General features: G+C 41.7%; 1 protein-coding gene across 11 annotated transcripts in view; it reads left to right on the top strand.

Annotated features, from left to right (window-relative positions):
• The window catches only part of LOC125457500 (rho guanine nucleotide exchange factor 4), a 423,581-nt gene that overhangs the window by 348,432 nt on the left and 51,425 nt on the right, over positions 1 to 23,724 (top strand). Inside the window, exon 1 of one of the 11 annotated variants that reach the window (XM_059651012.1) lies at positions 21,235 to 21,330. The exons of the other annotated variants lie outside the window; for them this stretch is intronic. The gene's annotated coding sequence lies outside the window, so the exon portion shown is untranslated. Of the gene's footprint in view, positions 1 to 21,234; positions 21,331 to 23,724 lie in introns of those variants that run through there. 11 annotated transcript variants of the gene reach the window in all.

Raw genomic sequence — 23,724 nt, forward strand, 5'->3', positions numbered from 1 at the left:
TGGCAGGGAAATTAATACAATCTTTAGCTGTTCTTGTGATGCCATCATTCATGTGTCAGAAATGTTATGGATCAAAATGAGCTGTAGAATTTCATTGCAGTCCAAGAATAAATTCCCCTCAACCTCAGGAGAAAACTCACTCTTACACCTAACAGTATTTTCATCTCCATGTCACTTAAGGCTTGTCTAAATAGCACTGCTTAGTTAGTCTTACATTAGTTTCAGTACTGTGCAGTGAATCCTTGTTTATGGTGACAAAAAGCAAAGTTGCTGGAAAAGCTCAGCAGGTCTGGCAGCATCTGCAGGGGAGAAAACAGAGTTAACGTTTCGGGTCCGGTGACCATTCCTCGGAACTGATGGTGGCTGGGAAAATGTCAGTTTATATGCAGAAAATAGGGAGGTGGGTGGGGTAAGGAGTAAACGACAGGATAGAGCCCAAAGAGAGAGAAAGACAGTTGGACAGACAAAGGAGGTGCTAACAATCAGGCTGGGAGGGCGAATAGTTGTTAATGGGGACCGTGAGTGACTCACAATGGGGAGTGTGTAGTGGCAGGCTGTGTGGTAACAAGGCCTGGTGTGTGGGGTGGGGGGCTGGGACATGGGAGAGCTTTGGTCCTAAAATTATTGAACTCAATATTGAGTCTGGAGGACTGTAGGGTCCTGATTTACAGCATCCGCAGTTCATTTGGTTTTTATCATGTTTATGGTGAATTGAATTTCATTGGGACTGCATACATTTTTCAACAGATTGCACAAAAGCAGGATTTTTCTTCTTGTTTTTTTTTGCAGCTCTGATCAAATTCTGGTGTCTCACATCGAAGAACTGTGACAAACATTAAAAATCCAAGAGCCTTATCTTGGAAGCTTAATTAAAGCTCTTATTTTTTGTCAGCTTGTATTTAAGATCCAGTGGTCCACGCAAAGTAGGACAAGCAGCTCGATAACGAGACATGGAGCTGGATGAACACAGCAGGTCAGGCAGCATCAGAGGAGCAGGAAAGCAGATATTTTGGGCCTAGAACCTTCTTCAGAAATGGGGGAGGGGAAGGGGATTCTGAAAGAAATAGGGAGCGAGGGGGAGGCAGATAGAAGATGGATAGAGGAGAAGATAGGTGGTGAGGAGACAGACAGGCCAAATAAGGTGGGATTGGAGCCAGTAAAGGTGCATGCAGCTGGGCAGTTAGGGAAGGGATAGGTCAGTCCAGGGAAGATGGACAGGCCAAGGGGGTGGGATGAGGCTAGTTGGTAGGAGATGGCAGGGGGGAGCTTGAGGTGGGAGGAGTGGATAGGTGGGAGGAAGGACAGGTTAGGGAGGTAGGTACAAGCTGGGCTGGTTTTGGGATGCGGTCGGGGGAGGGGAGATTTTGAAGCTTGTGAAGTCCGCATTGATACCATTGGGCTGCAGGGTTCCCAAGCGAAATAGGAGATGCTGTTCCTGCAACCTTCGGTGGCATCATTGTGGTACTGCCGGAGGCCGTGGATGGACATGTCATCCAAGGAGTGGGAGGGGGAGTTGAAATGGTTCACGAGTGGGAGGTGCAGCCGTTTGTCACGAACCGAGAGTAGGTGTTCCACAAAGCGGTCCTCAAGCCTCCGCTTGGTTTCCCCAATGTAGAGGAGGTCAGCGGATTCGGTATACCACATTAGCAGATGTGCAGGTGAACATGTGTTTGATGTGGAAGGTCTTCTTGGGGCCTGGGATGGGGGTGAGGGGAATGGCGTAGGGGCAGGTGTAGCACTTCCTGCGGTTGCAGGGAAAAGTGCTGGGTGTGGTGGGGCTGGAAGGGAGTGTGGAGCAGACGAGGGTGGTCCCTCCAGAAAGCGGATAAGGGTGGGATGGGAAAAATGTCTTTGCTGATAGGGTCAGAGTGCAGGTGGCAGAAGTGCTGGAGGATGATGCGTTGGATCCAAAGGTTGGTCGGGTGGTACGTGAGGACAAAGGGGGATTCTGTTTTGGTTGTTATTGCGGGGAGGGGGTGTGAGGAATGAGTTGTGGGAAATGTGAGAGACATGATCGAGGGAGTTCTCAACAACTGAGGTGGGAGGGGACAGTTGCAGTAGTCTTTGAAAAACGAGGACATCTGAGATGTACGGGAGTGGAATGCCTCATCCTGGGAGCTGATGCGGCGGAGTCAAAAGAATTGGGATGGCATTTTTGCAGGAAGGTGGGCGAGAGGAGGAGTATTCCTGGTAGCTGTGGGAGTCGGTGGGCTTGAAATGGATTTCGGTTTCCAGGTGGTTGCCAGAGATGGAAACAGAGAGGTCCAGGAGGGAGAGAGAGGTATCAGAGACGGTCCAGGTGAACTTAAGGTTGGGATGGAAGGTGTTAGTGCAGTGGATGACCTGTTCGAGCTCCTTGTGAGAGCATGAGGTGGCGCCCATACAGTCATCGATCTAACTTAGGAAGAGGTGGGGATAGGGCTAGTGTAGCTACGGAAGAGGGACTGTTCCACATAACCTACAAAGAGGCAAGCACAGCCTGGGCCCATGCATGTACCCATGGCCACCCCCTTTGTCTGTAGGAATTGAGAGCAGCACAACTCTGTTTTCTATACAGCGTGTGAATATCTGGAAAGAGGTACTGTGAGAAAGTGTGCAGACATAAATATGTGCTCCCATCAACTGGCTTAAGTGTAGGAACTGGTTGAATGACCATATATTTACAGCAGTCAGTAAATAGTGTCCTTTGTACTGTTCCTCTATTTCACCAGGAAACATTTGTCTGTTCGTGACACTTCTCTTCATCCAATCCCCTTTGTTTGCCTTGTTATATTAACAGACTGATCTGTCAACATCAAAAAGTTCTTAAAAGTTGAAAAACTGGCCTTTCACTTCAACTTTCCTGTTTTGTTCCAAATTCTGAGATTGAATCAGAAAGATGGATTTTCAGCATAAAGGCTGGCATTATGTTCACCCTGGGTCAAATTCCATTCAAAAGGAGACTACAAGGAGTCAGAGAAGACAAAGGCAAGCCGGATTTGTCCATGGAATTTGTGATGTTTGCAAAAGACTTTCTCAGGATTACTGGAGATGTTTTCCAAAGGCTAATTAACCCGAGTGCAGCATTGTGCTTTGCACCTCAATGCTATTATTGCTAATTTTACCACTGCTAAACTAATGAAGCTATTTGAAGTAATTATAAATGGATATTTTCATTACTTAAGTCTCTAAAATCTCTGATGTGGGTTTGATATTTCAGGAATAAGAGCAATCAGAGAGAGCCTTCACCTACATTACCGTCTCTTTCCCCCTTCCATACCATCTACCAATTGTGTTGTAAATATTGTGGTGTCTCTTTTCAAATGTCCCCTATTATATTCAGTTTATAGTCCTACATATATTCAGTGCATTTTTGGTTAACTCCATCTTAATACCAAATGCATGATTGCATGTAAACAGTTAATGGAATAAAGTGTAACTTCTTCTAAACTAAGAGGGTGGCACAGTGTGAAATGCAGGCAAAATTTATAAACGTTCATGATTTAATACAGAATTGCTTCAAACTTGCAGAACAGAAACAGACCCTTTAGTCCGCATGACCTGTGCTATTTATGCTTCACATAAATCTCCTCACACCCTGCTTCATCTAACCGTGTACCTTCTGTTCTTTTCTCCCTTTTAGCTATTTAGACACCTTTCAGTTTATCTATATTGTTTTCTACAATTACTCCTTGTAGTAATAGGTTTCATAATCTTACTAATCTCTGGTTAAAAATGTTTCTCCCAAGGTTTTAACCAGATCTTAGCTGAGGTTCTCCAAAGTATCACAGTTCCAGATGGGATGCCCCAAATTGACCAGCTCCTGGGTGAGGAAGGATGAATGGGCTCCCCTTCTTTATTTACATAACTTCGTTGTGACCAACAGAGGGGTAATGTAGACGGATCCCCTCCCTTGTTGATAGCTTTCCCTCAGACCAAAATAAATTATAGTTTAAAAGGATCCCATTTAATCAGGCTTTTTTGAGTGAACAAAAGCATGAATTTATTTGTTACTAATCAGGAGAAGAAATAATAACACAAAACACGTGCGTTGATTAGGAATAAGAAGTGAGTATATCAAAAAGATAAATGTTTAAAAAAAATCTACAGGCAGTCTCCTTGTCATTTATTAGGCATAGATAGTAGCATTGCTATTACAGCAGATGTAACCAATAGTGAGGATGTTGGTAATTTAACAGTAGGTTTTGAGATTCTTGGTTTTGCAGGTTGATTGAAATCCTTTTGCGCTGGTTCCTTTTGATTCTGATAGCTGATAGTTTAACATGGGAGAAAGTTGCTTCTCCTTTTATTTACATGCAATGACATTTAATTAGTTGTTCCTAAAACTGTGCCGTTCACAACAGGCCAATCCATGCATTAGCACATCAGGCCCCTGAGACACAGAGACCAGGGTTGAAGTTCACTTTTAACCCGGTCCTTGTGTATTCTTAAAAAGGGAAAACACAGATGTGTCTTTCACTGAGCATGCTGCCTTTTTTTAACCATCAAGTTCACAGTCTGAGATCCTGACAGGGGATTACAGTTTATTTTGTCATGCAGTTGTCCCTTTGCAACATTATTTATACCCTTAGGTGTGACATTCCAGAATTCATCTCCAGACAGCCACTGGGGATCTTCAGTCACTTTGTCTACATCAGTCTTCTTTCAAAAAAAAATGTTGTAATTAAAGTTCCTTTTGTTTGTAAGTGATCCAGGGTTATGGTCCATGGAAATTGCACCATAGATTTCTTTTCCTCTTACCCTGTGATGCCTAATTTTAAAACATAAGTTTCATGAGTTGATCTGTTATGCTAAACATTCAACAAAATCTTAATCTACAATTTTAGGAAGTTACCTAATGGTGAAATTGGCCTCAGCCAGCAAGTTAGTATGGACTTGTGGAGAACTGGCAGTGTTTTTCACCTTGTTTGCCTTCCTTCCTCCTGAAGTGTGCAGAACAATAGTTCAAGCCTGTTTTGGATATTTGTTTCCCAATCTTACTATCACTTTTACTCGGATTGAAATTAAGGTCTTGGCTGTATTTTTCAAGTCAGTGGGAAATAATAGACTGCTTTCAAGCTGTTGTCACAGGTCAAATTCAACCCCCTTCTAACTCTCTATTCTGGCATCCTGGGCCATCAGTATGCATTTTCTTTCAAGATAACAAAATGTGAGGCTGGATGAACACAGCAGGCCCTGCAGCATCTCAGGAGCACAAAAGCTGAGGATTCGGGCCTAGACCCTTCATCAGAGAGGGGGATGGGGAGAGGGAACTGGAATAAATAGGGAGAGAGGGGGAGGCGGACCGAAGATGGATAGAGGAGAAGACAGTTAGAGAGGAGAGTATAGGTGGGAAGGTGGGGAGGGGTTAGGTCAGTCCGGGGAGGATGGGCAGGTCAAGGAGGCGGGATGAGGTTGGTAGGTGGGAAATGGAGGTGCGGCTTGAGGTGGGAGAAGGGGATGGGTGAGAGGAAGAATAGGTTAGGGAGGCGGGGACAAGCTGGGCTGGTTTTGGGATGCTGTGGGGGAGGGGGAGATTTTGAAGCTGGTGAAGTCCACATTGATACCATTGGGCTGCAGGGTTCCCAAGTGGAATATGAGTTGCTATTCCTGCAACCTTCGGGTGGCATCATTGTGGCACTGCAGGAGGCCCATGATGGACCTGTCGTCTAAGGAATGGGAGGGGGAGTTAAAATGGTTCGCAACTGGGAGGTGCAGTTGTTTATTGTGAACCAAGCGGAGGTGTTCTGCAAAGCAGTCTCCAAGCCTCCGCTTGGTTTCCCCAATGTAGAGGAAGCCACACCGGGTACAATGGATACAGTATACTACATTGGCAGATGTGTGGGTGAACATCTGCTTAATATGGAAAGTCATCTTGTGGCCTGGGATGGGGGTGAGGGAGGAGGTGTGGGGGCAAGTGTAGTGCTTCCTGCGATTGCAGGGGAAGATGCTGGGTGTGGTGGGGTTGGGAGGGGAGTGTGGAGTGGACAAGGGAGTCACAGAGAGAGTGGTCTCTGCGGAAGAGAGACAAGGGTGGGGATGGAAAAATGTCTTAGGTAGTGGGGTCGGATTGTAGATGGCGGAAGTGTCGGAGGATGATGCGTTGTATCCAGAGGTTGATGGGTTGGTGTGTGAGGACGAGGGGGATTCTCTTCGGGTGGTTATTGCGGGGGCGGGGTGTGAGGGATGTGTTGCGGGAAATGCGGGAGATGCGGTCAAGGGCGTTCTGGACCACTGCGGGGAGGGGGATGTGGGCGCGGAGGGTGGGGGGAGTTGCGGTCCTTGAAGAACGCAGACATCTGGGATGTGCGGGAGTGGAATGCCTCATCCTGGTTCAGTCAGGTTTGACTGTGTCAGTTTCACTCCCACAGAGTTGCACATTTTCTGTTCTGTTATCATTCTGCTGTTCATGTGGAGGTGTTTCCTGTGTGAAATTGCAAGTGTGAAATACTGATGTGCAGAGCACGTTGGAGGAAAATGTTAACTTAACCTTTCCAATGTGGATGATTAGAATTTGAGTGGCTTTTCAAAAAAGAAACCCTGCTAATATTAATACAGCATAATCATACCTAATGAATCAGAGTACATTTGCCTAAGAAAATTCAATTTAAATTTAGTTTGGAAAGATTAGCTAATGATGCTTCCAAGCTTTTCACTCAATTATGTCAGTGTTGACCAATTGTTAGGAATGAGATTCATTAATTATATTAGTTGATTTATTCAGAGAAAATCAAAAGTATAATTTTCAGATGAAGGTGAGAGACATATGGATGGGATGTAATTCACTTATCATTTCAAGGTCATTTTATTCCATATATTTCGTATAATAGTTATAATAGTTATTGTTACAAATTGGTCTTCCTCTGGTGTTGCTTATGGTAGCCGGAAAGATATGGCCCCTTTCTTGATTTGATCTCAGTTTTGTCCTTTGACTATTTGTTTCCTCTTCATTTTCTGTCCATATCTCTTTTGTCAACATTTTCTCTTTGCTTTGACTGTCTCTCCCACTCCTTGGTTGGCCTTTCTATCCCTTAAGGTGTGGGCGAATGGTACAATGGTGTGATAGAGACACACATTGTACCTAACTGTTAACAAAAAAAAAGTGAGATCACTAATTGGTTTCAAGGTTCAACCAGTGTTTCTTTTGAAAAAGAAGATAAGCTTCTATTTCTGTTAAGGACTCAACTATGGATGATGTTTTGTACACAGCACCCACCAGACCTCGATTTTCCACTCACTGAAGTGATTTGACAGAAAATGTCATGCTTAAGAGTAAAGTAGCAAAAATCCTCTGTCTCCATCTCAATGGTCCTCTCACTATCCAGTCCCCATTCACAAAATAAATTACAAACAAATTAAAATAAAAAGAATTTTAAATGTCTTTGGCGACCAAATGACCAAAATATGAAACCGCAAGAGATGAGGAGAAACATGCCATTTTATGTAAATGCGGATGTATAAATACACCTTAAAAAATTACTGTTTATGCTGTGCATTGGAACTTGGAAATCTAATGTTTGGTGAAGTTGGGTGTCAGTTGAACCTGACCATGTATTGAAGAAAACACGAAACTAAAACTAAAGGGAGACAATTGAATCTAAGTTTCAAAGACTGGATATTTTGAGATAATGGGAACTGCAGATGCTATAGAATCTGAGATAACAAAGTGTGAAGCTGGATGAACACAGCCAAGCAGCATCTTAAGAGCACAAAAGTTGACGTTTTGGGCCGAGACCCTTCATCAGAAAATGTCTGGATATTTTGATGCTGCTTATGGTACAACATCACAGATCATGCTGAGACTGTGAGGTTTAATAGCTTGGCAGTAATTTTTTTTAAAAAAATGTAGTGACATAAAATTCTTGTTTCAAAGTGTGAATTGTCATTAATTATGTTCATACCTCCCACCAACCCCTCCCCACCCAATGCATTTCCTGACATTGAAATTTGTTCTTACATTGGTAGCTATCTCATGCCACTATGTAATTATAGACTGTAGCAACTATTTGGTGCAAGATTTGTCTTTTCTCTGCAAGTCACTCACAGTGATTACTGGGGGAAAAACACACTGCCAACGATTTTTCTCTGAATACCTATAATTTCTATTAATCAAAATGATAGAAAAATGAAAAATTATATGTTAACTAAATAACCCAACTGAGTAAATCTATCGAACTGTCTTAAATTTTAAATGCCTTCTTCAAACATTTTATTGAAAGGCCTAGTGTCTCCCAGCTGCTTTGGCTTGATTAATTTTGCTCAAAGCTGTGAGACTTTGAGCTGATTGCAATTGTGCAATCTGAGCATGTTCCCTGATGTTATCCTCTAAATGACATAAACATCCCAATTATTATAAACAGTGAATTCTCTGACTCTCAGTTAAGAAAAGGCTGACAGTAAACCTGTTTTAGTATATATAGTTGGCTCTCCTTACTTGCTCACTTCCTTCTTTGTGATTAAGCAACCCTAACAAATGAATCTTCATTTTGTAGCAACTGCTACATTGCAAACAGCTAATTGTGGCTAAATTTGAATGACCTTTAGGACAGAGATCTCTTGACATTCCAGTAAAAACTTTGTTGAACATTTTTGCATTTGAATTACTAATGACTTCAATAGATGCATATTCCTGTGCTGACAATAAGTGATCTCATTGTTCTGTACATTTTTGAAGGGTTATGTACCATGATTTGCACCATCTATCTCAAGAGTTTAAATGAGTCCTTTTTGATTTTTCTCAATCTGATGTTGTTAACTAGACTTTTGTTGGCAGCAGTTATCAAAATCAACCAATCATGATTCACCTCTGGCAATGTCTTTCATAGCTATTTCATAGAGCCATAGTTATTCAGCACTGCAACATACCCTTCAGTCCAGCTCATCGATGTCGATCAGATATCCGAAACTGATCTAGTTTCAGGTGCCAGCATTTGGCCGGTATCCCACTAAAACCTGTTCCTGTACCTATCCAGATGCCTTTCAAATGTTGTAATTGTACCACCCTCCACTATCTCCAGCTTGTTCCATACATGCACCGCCCTCTGCGTGAAAATATTGGCCCTCAGATCCTTTTTAAACCATTTTTCACAATGCTGTGATGACATTGAAGAGATAAGGAGTCATTTGGTGCAGTAACAATGTCCCTATCTTTGGGCCAGAAGGCCCAGATTGAAGTCCCATTGCTCCAGGCATGTGTCATAACATTGGCTGAACAGCTTGTTTTAAAATATCTAAAGGAACATCACCCATTGACCAGACAGCAATGCTACCTTACATTTCTTCAACACATGGACAGGTCCAGTGGACATCTGGTTTCAGTTTTCCAATTCCCAATGTACGGTTTGTTGTAAATACCATTTTCATACAATTGTATCTGTAGCAAAGCCAGCATTTATCACCTAATGCTATTTGCCCTCAAGAATGCATTGGTGAGCCACTTGGTTGAACTACTGCAATCTACCCAGTGAAAGTATTCCAGCAGTAAGTGAGATTTCTAGTAGTTTGACCCAATAAAGAGACTGGAACTTGGATATATTTCTAATTCTGGACACTGTGAGATTTATTGTTGTGAAACTTGTAAGGCTTGATGTCTCCATGCATTGCTTCCTTTGTCCTTGATAGCGGAATTTATTGAATTGAAAAGTGCTGTTGAAAACACCTTCGAGAGCTTCATTTGGATGGTATATCAGGTGTGCGATCAAGGACATGAATGTTTAAGGTGGTAATGTGGTGCCAGTCAGGCCCTGGATAATGTTGAGCTTCTTGATTGTTACAACAGCATTCAACCAAGCACACAGAGGTTATTTGACTGTACTCCTGATTTGTGACTTGTGGATAATGGTCAGGTTTTGAGGAATTGGATGATGGAATGGGCTGCCAGAGAAAATAGTTGAGGCAGGTAAAATAGCAACATTTAAAAAAGCATTTGAATAGGTGCACGGATGGCAAGGGTTTAGAGAGGCATGGGCCAAATGTGAGCACCATGGTCACCATGGGCTAGTTTGGGCTGAGGGACCTGTTTCCATGCTATATTACTCTATGACTCTGTGCCAGTTGCCATAGAATTCCTATATATTTACTTGTTCCTATAGTGATGTATTTATGGGGCTGATCTAATTTAGTTACTGGTCACTTGTAAATCGTGCGATGTTGATGGTGGGATTCAGCGATGGTAGTGTCACTAAATGAATAGTTCCACTCTTTTTAAGATAAAATCGTAAGACCATATGATATAGGAGCACAATCAGGCCATTCAGCTAAGTGATTATGCTTTGCCATTTGATCATGATTAATTTGTTTCTCAAACTCATTTGCCTATCTTCTTCCAGTAACTTTGATCCCCTTACTAATCAAGAACTTATCTATCTGTGTTAGAAATGCACACAATGACTTGGCCTCCATAGCCTTCCGCGCCAATGAGTTCCACAGTGTCACTACCATCTGGCTGAAGAAATTCTTCTTTATGAGAGCTCTGCGGGGTCGTCCTTTTACTCTGAGGCTGTACCCCTGGGGTCCTAGTCTCTTCTACTATTGGAAACATCTTCCCCACATCCATTGCATCTCTGAAGTACTAAGTTTTCATGAAACCCCGCACCATACTTCTAAGCTTCATTAAGTACGAACACAAAGTCCCCAACCACTCCTCACATGACAAACCCTTCATTCTCAGGATGATCCTGGTAAACCTCCTCTGGACCCCCTCCAAGGCCAGCAATTCCTTCCTTCAATACAGGACCCAGAACAGCTCACAATATTTCAAATGTGGTGTGACCAGAGCCTCTCATAGCATTAGCAGTACACCTCAGCTCTTGTACTCTCGTCCTTTAAAAATGAATGCCAACATTGCATTTGCTTTCCTAACTGCCACCTGGACTAGCATGTTAAGAGAATCCTGAACTAGGACTCCTAAGTCCCTTCGTGTTTCAGATTTCTGAAGACTTTCCCCATTAAGAAAATAGTCTATGTCTCTATTCTTCCAACCAAAGTACATAATCTCGCACGTTCCAACGTTGTGTTCATCTGCTGCTTCTTTGTTCACTGTCCTAGCCTGTCACAGTCCTTCTGCAGCGTTCCTGCTTCATCAACACTACCTGTCCCTTCATCTATCTTTGTGTCATCTGCAAACATAGCTACAAACTTAGCCCTTAGTTCCTTCAAACAGATTGTTAATGTATAATGTGAATAGATATAATCCCAATATTGACACTTGTGGAACTCCACTAGTAACTAGTTTCCATCCTGAAGAAGACCCCTTTATTCTTATTCTCTGCCTTCTGCTGGCCACCTAGTCCTTTATCCATGCCAGTACCTTGCCCCTAACACTATGCACTCTTATTTAATAGCCTCTTGTGCAACATGTTGTCAAAGGCTTTCTGAAAATTCAAATAGATCACATTCACTGTCTTTCCTTTCTCAAATTTGCCTGTTACCTCCACAAAGCATTCTAACAGATTTGTGAGGCAGAACTTGCCCTTGATGAAGCCATGCTAACTTGGCCTTATTTTACAATGCCCTTCCAAGTGCTCCACAATCTCATCCTTAATAATGGACTGTAAAATCTTACCATGACCGAGGCCGGGCTAACCAGCCTATAGTTTCCCATCTTCTACCTCCCTCCTTTCTAAACCTCACTCTGGAAACCTCCCAGACTCCAGTGATTCCTGAAAGATGATCACCAATGCCTCTACAATCTCCTCAGTTATCTCCTTCAGAAAGTTGGGGGTGTAACCCACCTGATCTGTGTGATTTATCCACTTTCAGGCCTTTCAACCTCCCTGATAGCTTCTCTTTAGTGATGACCACTAAACTCCCCTCTGCCCCAACCCTCTTAACAACCCTGGTATGCTACTGTTGCCTTCCATGGAAGACTGAAGTAAAGCACCTATTCTGTTCCTCCTCTATTTCTTTGTTCCCCATTATGACTTTTCCAGCCTCATTTTCTGGTAATTTAATGTTCACTGTTACCTTTCTCACATTTGATAAATCTTAAAAAAAAGTCTTGCAATCTTCTTTAATATTACAGGCAGGCTTACACTCATATTTCCTCTTCTCCTCCCCTATTTAGTCAGTGATCCAACGCAATTAAAGCATGGGTCTAAACTAGACCTAATTTACAAGTGACTCAGGCAGCTTGGCAAACCACAGAACATCCATTCCTGCATCTGGACGTTGCAGTTTATAAGTGAATTTGAAAATAAATGTTAAAGGAGCAGCAGAAAATGAAACAATCTTTTGTTTGAGATAAGTTGATAAGGGTGTAATTGTTTTTTGTATGGTAAATATAATTCTTAGTTCCACTACTGTTTACTCTTTACCTCACAATTAAATACTAGTTATTCTGATACTTTAAAAAAGCCTCAACTGCTTTTAAAATTAAATTGTTATTATTCCTTTATTCATTGTTCCAGCATGGAGGTCTTCTTCAGTGGCAGTTTCCGGGTATTCCAGACCATTAATTGGCTTTCCCCGAATTGAAATTGAACTGAGATAACTTTATCTTCATTTTAACTTTTTTTTCTTTTTATCTATGATTTCTGTCACTATTACAGATGCCATGGTATTGCAACTTATGAAATTTGCACTTTTTATTGATAAAAACACTTGTGACAATAAATTGCTATTCTATTCTGTTATTAATTTTTAAATTGATGGTCATTTCCTGGCACTTCTGTGGCATGAATACTACTTGCCATTTATCAACCAAAACTTGAATGTTAGATAACAAAGTGTGAAGCTGGATGAACACAGCAGGCCAAGCAGCATCTCAGGAGTGCTCCTGAGATGCTGCTTGGCCTGCTGTGTTCATCCAGCTTCACACTTTGTTATCTTGGATTCTCCAGCATCTGCAGTTCCCATTATCACTAAAACTTGAATGTTGTTCAGGTCTTGCTGCATGTGGATGTAAGAATTGCTTCATGTATTGGGAAGTGAACATTGTGCTACCATCAGCGACCATCTAGCTCTGACCTTACGGAGGCGGGAAGGCCATTGATGAAGCCACACAATACGGCTGGTCTAGGACACTGTCTTGAGGAACTCCTGGAGCACTTTCCTCAGACTGAAGTGACTGGCCTCCAACAATCACCATCATCTTCCTTTTGTGCCAGGTATGACTCTGGCAAATGGAGAGGTTACCCTGTTTTCCTTTGGCTTCCATTTTGATTAGGCTGCTTGTTTTGATGATTAATCAAATACCATCTTGATGCCAAGAGCAATTACTCTCAGCTCACTTCTGGAATTCATGTCTGGACTAGGATTGCAACAAAGTGTGGAATTGATTGGTCCTCACAAAACTTAATGTCAGCTCTGCTGAGGTGATTATAGCTGAATAAATGCTTTTTGATGTTACAATTGACATCTTTCATTACTTTGCTGATGATTTGTGAGAAAAATAATTGGGCAGTGATTGGTTGGGTTGTGTTTATCCTTTTTTTGTGGGCATATATATCTTGGCATTTCTTAGCCTTATGGACTAGGTGTCAGTGTTGTATTTGTACTGGAAGATCTGCTTAGGGGAATGGCTAGTTCTGGACTGCAAGTCTTCAGTACAGCTGGGATGTTACCAAGACCCATAGACCTGTTGTGTATCTAATGTACTCAGCCATCTATTGCTGTCAGATGGAGTGAATTAAATTGGCTGATGACTGGTTGCTGAATTGGTGAAATTTGAGATGGATTATCCACCCAGCTTTTCTGGCTGAAGATAGTTTAGTCTTGTCTTTTGTAGCCACATGTTGAATTCTGCCATCAATGAGGATGGAGATGTTTTTGGAGCCTTCTTCTCTACTATTTTCTTTATTGTCCATCATGATTAACTTTAAGTGTTACCTTTACAGTCATTTTATGGGATTGTGGTTGTGGAATTGTTTAGTTCTGACCCTGCTTCTGCTGTTTTGTCACGTAGACTTACATTGTAGTTTAAGCAGGTTTACATTTCACTTTCAGGTACATCCGCTGATGTCCCCGCATGCTCATACATATAGTTTTCATTAGTTCCCTGGCTTAAAAGTAGAAATTGCTGGCAAAACTCAGCAAATGTTAAAGTAGCAGTGGAGAGAAAACAGAGATAACATTTCGAGTCCACTGACCCTTCTTTAGACTTTAGTTCCCTGGCTTGTTGGTGATAATAGAGCAAAATATATGCTGGGCCTTAGGGTCATCTACTATGGTAGAATGTATATTTGCTGCTGATATCCCACAGAAGCTCATGGATGTACACTTTAGAGCTGTCAGATCTGTTCTTAAATAATCCCATTTAAGACACATTGAGTAGTGTCATTTCACACAGTGAAAGGTAACTGCAGCAGTAAAAGGTAACTCCCGACAATTATATGATCACTACTGCCACTGAGAACATCACTAACCAGAACAAAATAAAAATTTCCTCCATTCCCTTTGCAGATCAGTCTGGCAGTTTTGCCCTGCAGGAATCCACCATCTCTGTCAGTGGTTGTGTGACCAAGCCACCCTTGATGACGGACATTTTGGTTCCCCCACCCAGAGTGCATTCTGTGCTCTGTCTATTTTGGCTACCTGCTTTAACGTGGATGGTTACTAATTCATCTGCGGAGAGAGGGGGTAATCAGCATGAGATTTTCTGACTATGTTAGACATGTACCATGATACTTTGTGGGTCTAGATGTTGAGGGTGCCACGGCCGTATTCAGTTGCTGTGTATACCACAGTGCCGTCACCTCCTGTGGGACAGGGCATACCCAAGAATAGTGATAGAGCGACCTAGACAATGGCTGCACAGTATGATTCTGTGAGTTTGACAGTATGTCAGTCTATTTTTCTCCCAATGTTGGCACAAGTCTGCAAGTAAAAGTAGTCCTGACAATATGAAACAGGTTTGAGCAATTCAGACTGGCTACTTATCACAGCAATTATCAATAAGCGCCATTGATCCTGCATGGGAAAGAGGAATGTGTTTGCATATCTTGGCTTTTAGTAAATTGAGTGGGTTTACAATTTGCTTTACTCTTGTTCTCATGAAGTTTCACTGGTAGTAATGTTGTGACCTTGGTCTTTATGGTATTTAAAAGCTTGGTACAGAATGAAAGCTTCTGTGAGAGTTGGTTGTTCTGAATTAAAGCCTAGATATGCTCAGCGTGTTAAGAAGCACTTGTCTTTGTATTGTTCCTTCACATAGTAAAATGATATAAGGAGCCTCACGAAAGTTTAATCAGAAAATAAAGCAGACACCAGGAGAGGTGAGCAAGTGCTTGCTGAAGAAATAGGCTTTCAAAAGGAGAGGGAATCCAGAGCGTAGAATGTAGAGACTGAAGGCATGGACCCCACTGGTATGGCAAAAAAATAGGGGTGGATAAGAGCGCAACATTGGAGGAACATAGAATTTTCAAGATGGACATAGGACTGAAGGAGATCAGAGGTCGGAAGAGACAGTGCCATAGTGGGATTTTAACATGAGGATGAGAATGTTAAATTTGAGGTATCAGTGGATTGAGAACCAATGAAGATCAGCGAATGCTAGGTGAACAAGGCTTGATGTAAGATTATGTAGGGAAGACAAATTTTGATATCAAATGTTGAATTAATCTTCAATTCTGAAAAGGGTTTGTCTGTTAATAGCCAGTGGATTATCTCTGCTTACAACATCTTCGGCTTCCAGTTTTACATTGTATTCTTCTCTGTAGTCCCCTTAAAATTTATCACTTGCACTGTGGGCAATGCAGTGCTGTTGTTGATTTTTGTCCTGCTTATTGAAATAAATCCAAATTGAATGTGCTTTTCTATTATGTTTAGCTGTGAACAGACTGTGTTAAAACTAATTGTGGTAATGCTGAAAAGAACCTGTTTGCAAGTAAAATAAATTTCTGACAGATATAATTTAGTGAGAAGATTCCAAATATGATTTTCTAATTAATTGTGAGTTGTTCATACTTTGGTTATATGCTTTTCCACGGAAGAAATGTACTGTGCTGCATATTTTTGCTCATCCGTTTATGTTGCTAAGGCTTGCAGGCTGGATACCATGTAGATCACCTGATTCATCTTAGCCTCTCAGATAACCATAATAAGTTGCCTAGACACGGCATTCAATTCAGTTCATACCTGCTGTGAAAATCAGAGTGTGAGTGAAAGACTATTTGGTCCCATTAAGTTACATTGGGCTCAAGCACAGTAGAATACAAGAACATGAAGTGACTTTACTGCAATATTGAGACAAGTACCATAGATATTTAACGTTAATCTTGTAAAGATGGTTGGTGGAATGTTGCAGTTGCCTAAAACCCAATCAGCAACAATACAAATCAGTGGAATTAGCAGAAAGTGCTGCACTCATTTGCAGGACTGAGAGAGTTGAAGGTTAAGGAAGAGCTGGAGAATTATCCGTCTTTTAAACAGACATTTCAAATTTCAAATTTAATGTTCATCTTGCTTTTGTGCACCTTCTTTTCAGCCGTAACGTTGTATTCCTCGCTCTGTTCAGTCACCCTGTGATGTTTGTATGTTATAATCTACCTGTACTGCACGCAAAACAAAACCTTCCACTGTACCTAGGTAGATATGATAATAAATCAAATGAAACCCCTGAGCTGCTGCATGGAATCTGAGGCACAGCAAATTAATGGAGCACCTTTGTCCGTGCTGCCTTTGTACTGATCAACAGAGTCAGACATTATTGTTCCTTCTGTGGATGAGTGCCTAGGTTGTTATTAAATCGTCACAAGTTAGCATAACCAGTGAAGGGTACAGAGTGGTTAACTGCTTTGAACATTGATGTAGTTATCAGGAGAATGATCTTAACTGGTATTGATCAAAGCAAGTGTTTTATTAACTGGCACCTATGGGACCAGAAGTGTGTCAGTTGATCAAATATTCCATTTCATCAAAAGGTCCATATAATCAATATCAAAACATCAGAAATATGGGACTTGGGTAGTTGCTAAAGGAAAACAAAAACCCTTGTGTTGTTAATTTTACCCAAAGTGGGCTCAGTGTCTTCCAGAAACTTCTCTGGCGCTCGGCCAATGAATTAAACAAAACCTGATCTCAATATTTGATCCCAGCCAATGGAGTTTACTGGTAAACAAATCCCAAATGTTTATACCAAGTCACAAACAGACCTATATCGTGCTCCATATAAGGTGATAGTCGTGCCAGTGTGTCCAGCAGACCAGCATTACGCCTCCCTTATTTGATCAACACAGGATATGTCATAATATGTCCTGGCTGCAGTTTTAACAGAGGTCAGAGTTCAAACTAGCTTGAACAAAGTTTCCAGCATACTTTACTGTGGCTCTTAATTAGTCTCATAGCCATTTATGCTGCTGGCCACCTGACCACAGAGTGACCATCGCACAGTCATTATGGAGACACAGGCATGCCTTCACATTGAGAATATGCTCCATTATGATGTGTGGCATTATTACCGTCCTGGATGGGACAGGCTTCAAATAGGTCTAGCAACTCAAGTCTGGACACCCATGAGGCAGTGTGAGCCATTACAGCAGCAGACTTGTACTCCAGCACAATCTGCAACCTCACAGCCCTGCATATCCCCCACTCAACCATTAACATCAAGCTGGGGGGTCAGCTCTGGTTCAGTGGAAACTGCAGGAGGGCCTGTCAAGAGCAGCACCAGGCATACATACAAATGAGGTTTCAACCTGGTGAAGCTACCAAACAGGACCACTTGCGAGCCAAACAGCAAAAGCAGCTAGTGATAGACAATACTAAGCACTCCCACAATAGACAGATCAAATCTAAGCTCTGCAGTCCTGCCACATCCAACTGTGAATGGTGGTGGACAATTAAACAACTCTGTGGAGGGGGAGGGTCAACAAATATCCCCATCCTCAATAACAGAAGAGCCCAGCACATTGCCGGAAATGCTTTAGCCAGAAGTGTTGAGTGGATGATCCATTTTGGCCTCCTGTAGTGGTTGTCAACATTACAGATACCAGTCTTCAGTGAATTCGTTTCACTCCAGTTGGTGTCAAGAAACGGTTAGGGGTACTGGATACTGCAAAGGCTACGGGCCCTGACAACATTCCAGCAATACCACTGGAGACTTGTGCTCCAGAACATGCTGTCCCCCTAGCCAGGTGGTTCTAATACAGTTACAACACTGGCATCTACTTGGTAACATTTAAAATTATACAGCTATGTCCTTTACACCAAAAGCAAGACAAACCTAAGTGAATTGTGCTCCTAAGATGCTGCTTGGCATGCTGTGTTCATTCAGCTCCACACTTTGTTATCTCAGATTCTCCAGCATCTGCAGTCCCCATTATCTCTGATCACAATTCAAACCTAAATGATTGCCTCATTACTATTCTCAGTCATCAGCAAAGTGATGGGAGAAGTCAGCAACAGTGCTATCGAGCAGCACCTGCTTAGCAATAACCTGCTCAGTGATGCCCAGTTTGGGTTCTGCCAGGGCCACCCAGCTCCTGACCTCATTGCAGCCTTGGTTCAAACATAGACAAAAGAGCTGACTTCCAAAGGTGAGGTGAGATTGACAGCCCTTGACATCAAGATTGCTGTTGTCTGTGTGTGGCATCAAGGAACCCTCACACAAGTGGGTTCAATGGGTATCGGGGGCAAACTGTCCATCGGTTGGAGTTATACCTGGCACAAAGGAAGATGGTTGTGATTTTTGGAGGTCAGTCCAGCACATCTCTGCAGGAGCTCCTCAGGCTAGTCCCTGAGGCCAAAATAGCTTCAGCTGCTGCATCAGTGACCTTCCCTCCTTCGTAAGGTCAGAAGTGGAATGTTTGTCAATGATTATGCAATGTTCAGCACCATTTGCAACCCCTCAGAAATCAAAGCAGTCCATGATCAAATGCAACAAGATCTGAGCAATATTCAAGCATGGACTGACCTATGGCAGGTAATATTCACACCAGACAAATGCCAGGCAATGACCACCTCCAATAAGAGACAATCTAACCATTGCCCCAATGCATTCAGTGATATTATCATCATTGAATACCCCTGACAATCAACATTACCTTGGAATCACCATTGACCGGAAACCCAACTGGAATTGCCACATAGACGCAGCAGCTCTAAGAGCAGGTCAAAGGCTAGGAATGTTGTGGTGAATAACTCCCCTCCTGACACCACCCCCCCCCCCACCCCGCCCAAAGCCTGCACACCATCTGCAAGGCACAAGTCAGGAGAGTGATGAAATGCCTGGATGAGTGCAGCCCCAACAACACTGAAAAAGCCTGACACCATCCAGGACAAAGCAGGCTGCATGATTGGGACCACATCCACAAACATCCGTTTCCGCCACCACTGATGTTCAGTAGCACCAGTATGTACTATCTACAAAATGAACTACAGATATTCACCAAAGCTCCTTAGACAATGCCTTCCCAAACTGATGACCACTTCAGTTTGTACTCTGAAGAATCTGTACCTTGGTACCTTTACACTTAAGATAACACCATAAGTGGCGACTTGTAATGTTTTCACTGTACTCATCTGAGTGCATGATGACAATAAAGCTAATTAAATTCAATTCATTTCAATCTAGAGCAATTCAATCAAGTGCAGCAGATACATAGGAACACCATCACCTGCATGTTCCCGTCCAAGCTGCTCACAATCCTGGCTTGGAAACATATATATTTCCATTGCTTCACTATCGTTGGGTCAAAATCATGGCATTCTCTCCCTAAGGGCATTGTGGGTCAACCTACAGCATGTTGACTACAATGATTCCAGAAGGCTGCTCACCACTGCCTTCTCATGGCAATAAATGCTCGCCAGCCAGTGACACTCATGTCCCACAATTGAATTAAAAGAAGACAGTAAACCCCAACAGAAGGGTTCGATGTTCAACTTCCCTTTCTGGACCCCCTATGCGCACATATTATATATGGTGGACCCTTTCAAGCTAGTTACTGCCCTTCTAAATGAAAACACTCAGCACCTCTGTCCTTGCAAATTACTATTCCATTGCTTTCTAAACTGTTTGAATATGTCATTATTTCGCTAATCTATGCTCCCTTTACCAACAAATCAATGCTCAAATCTTTCCAATCACATTCCCAGCTTATGACACAGTGAAAAATTGCTCTGTTCTAGTGACGCAAGTTATCCTGATTGCAGCCATGATCTGTCACGTGCTCCATGACCTGTATTGGGTAGCTCCTTGTCCCTCAATACTTCCAACCTGAAGTTCTTGTCCTTGTACTTAATAACCATTGTATATGATTCAATTGAATATTGTGAGGCAGTTTCCTCCTGAATTTGAATTGTTTCAAACAGATTCAAGGTGTCCAGAAAATAAACTAGAAAGACAAAGTATGGATTTTAGAACGTATTGTACTAGAGCAGAAGATTGATATTGTTTCATAGAATTTAGCATGCACACAAAGCTCATGCCTGACACAGACAGAATTGATATTGCTTAAACTGTAAATGGTATATTTTCTTGAATGCTTTCTGAATGTTGTCCGTATTTAATGCAAATAAATATATTTCAGAAACTTCTTTCCACAGTATCATCAGACTTGCATTCTTGACACATTTTCCCTAATATGTTAATTAAGATCTGCAAGTATTTATTCCCCTTTAATAAGAGCAATCAAAATAAATAAAACCACATGTACATTGCACCTCACACGGCCTCCAGAAGTGCTTTAGAGCCTATTTTACACACGGCAAGCTTCCACAAACGGTAATGTGAAAATAACTAGATAATCATTTTGGTTGATGACTGAGTTTTTGTCAGACCACCAATGCGATGAGAGCCTTGAGAGGTTAGATGAAGCCTCAATTTTAACATCCCATCTAAAAGACAGTAACTCAGCTAGTGCAGTACTCCCTCAGTATCATAAAGGAGTGTCAGCTGGGATGTTTGACCTAAAACCTCTGTAAAAGGGCTTGAACCCTAATGCATTAATTATGAGATCTTTTAAGAAAATGTGAATCAGATTCCATTTAGTATTTTTTGACAGGAGTTATAGCCAGAAATGTTTTGAGTTGTTTGTTTCTCTTTGATGCCCTTTCAAGCAATAACCTTTCCTTTCTTGAACCATTGCCATCCAATTAATTTCTGACTATACTAAATGATTTTATTGTGAAAGAATGTAATAGCATTGTCACAACATGAATAGATTCTCTGTTTGGAATTCTCTGAGACCAACAGGGACATTGCTAGTGGATGTATTTTCCACTGCATTTGTACCCTCTTTAAAATGTGCCTCGACAATAAAAAAAACTGAATCCTCCAGAATGCATTTAGAACAAAGTGTAAATGATGACGCATCTTTTACCAGCCCATGCTGAAGAAAACAGCCACTCTATTTTTTTTGTATGCTTTTGATATAAAGTAGAAGATCCTTTGCCGTTCTGAACAGATGAAAATTAGTAAGAATCTTATTTTCTTATTTTCAAATTTCAAATTGCTTAAATTTGTAGGTGTATTGCAGGATCACTGTCTTTTAACTTTGCTTTGTAGTTCTAATGATTTTAAGGACCCTCTGAATGTAATTTGCTAAACATCGTTTGTTTCCATAATTCTGTTTCTTAGTGGTAGGTTATTTTCTATGAATAATCTGTATTTAGAGCAGTCAAGTATGTCAGAAGATTGGTAGCGGACACGTTAAAGAGCTGATGATTCTTTCCCTGTGGAGAATGAAGGTTTAACCTTGGGGCATTACTTAACAAAGAGCTCAGAATTTAGGGGGCGATCAATCTAGATCAGGTTTCCAAGGTGTTAATGGTAACATGATTGGGATACGGATGGTTACTTTTCTCAACGTCTCTTCTTGAAGCATATTCTAGTACCCCCAATCATGCTTTGATTAAGCTAGTGAAACTGTTGTGTTGGATATGCACTGGGATTGGCACTGAGACTAGCTTGGGGGATCTTGGCACAAACACAAGGATAAGGCAGGCATAATGGACTGTTTTGGTTTCACATCATTCCCCTGCCTCTGGTCCCAGGCTGCTCTGCAGATCAAAACATGAGACATTTGCAATGGATTCCTGGAGCACCCTTCTCAAAAAATACTTCATAGTCAACAAATCACTTTTGAAGCTTAATGAGTATTAGGTTGGTAAACATGTTAGTTAGTTTACATACAACAATGTTGCACAAGTGCAATTAAGCTGCTATGGTTGAGATTTGAAGGGTAAATGTTGACATCGACGCGAAGAGAATCTTGCATCACTTTGAATAGTGCTGTAAAATTGTTCATGCCCACCCGGCAGGTTAGATGTGACCTGGATTTGACATCTTATCATGTGTTGATATGTAAGTGCCATTCACGTTAATTTGGGGGCCACTGAAGCACAGACCTGCCCTCTGACATTTGCTGAGTGCCAATGACAGGAGTCACATGATGCACCTGTCTGGCTCAAATCTCCAAGGCCACCTCATGTTGGACCTCAAGCTTTTGGCTCCTAATGATAAGAAAATGAGATGGCACCAGTTCTTCAAGCCCTACCTCCTGGCAGCAAGGTTACGCTGAAGAAGGGGCGAGGCTCTGAAAGATTGTGTTTTCAAATAAATCTTTTGGACTATAACCTGGTGTCGTGTGATTTCTGACCCTGTCCACCACTGGTACCTCTGCATCATAGTCTAGGCTGTCAGACTAGCTTTCCTCATACCCTAATACACAGCTGAACAGCAGCTTTGCTGTTGTCTACCCTTGATGTGGTGGTGGTGTATTAGGTACTTAACTGCTTAGAGACTTTATTTTTGGCCATGTTTTATTTGGTATGTAGTAGAAACAGGTCACAATGAAAACAGCAAAAATAAGCACAGGCCATCATGCTTTGTTATGTTTGGAAAGGATTTTATAGCTCCCAGTTAATCTCTTAAATGGATAGCAGCAACAAATCCTGGGCTATAATTGTATCATGTAGAAAATCTGAAATCAAAATTAAACGAACAATATAAGATAGCCTTCCTTTATTCCGTACTGTTTTGTGTTGGGTTATATTTCCACAGGTTCAGTCTCCCTACAGAGCTTCATGAAAACACCCTTGTTAACTCAGGGGGTGGGGTATTGATGGTAGATTACAATGAGGGAAGGTGATCCTGTGCTCATAAGTTTCATGGCACAGTAAACAAGAACGTGGCTTACTTTCACACCCTTGTTCTAATGGTGGCTCTTGTCATTAGTGTCATATCTACTTCTAAACCAAGTAGAGTTGAGTAATTTAGCTCAGACTTGTTACTTGACCTGCGACTTTCTAAATCTGTGTGATTTACCAGTCTAACCAATGCAAGACCCCACGGTAAGGCAAATGCTTTTCTTTCCTGGTTTTTGTACTCAAGTCACGTGTTGCTGATTCCCAGTTATTACTCCCATGCTTTAGCTCATGCTTTAGTTTGATTTAGCTTGCTTATTTGACGACATCATTTCACGTTGTTTAAAAGAAGCAGCTTGAAGCACATTTTCCAGATATCACCATAGTGTTGGTTGCTATGGTAATGTATGCACTTGCTTCCAGTTTCTGGAAATGTAACAGCATAAAAATTAAATCGAATTTACCCATTTTCATACTTCAGATTGGGCACTTTACAAATTTCCAAACTCGCCACTAAATCCAACACTTTCAGATCCGAACCATTGTTTGAATAGCAGATGTGGAAAATGATTCTGCTGTTGTTATTTACAGGTGTTCTTCATGCATTTTTTTCTTTCCTGCTGTTAGTCAGTTACCATTTCCTTTTGTCTTTTTACCATGCTCTCCACTGACATTTAATGTCTCCTGCCCTCCAGCCTACCGTAGACCTTTCCTTTTGTTCTT

Source organism: Stegostoma tigrinum, chromosome 14 (genome assembly GCF_030684315.1).
Source record: "Stegostoma tigrinum isolate sSteTig4 chromosome 14, sSteTig4.hap1, whole genome shotgun sequence".
Taxonomy (NCBI): Eukaryota; Metazoa; Chordata; class Chondrichthyes; order Orectolobiformes; family Stegostomatidae; genus Stegostoma; species Stegostoma tigrinum.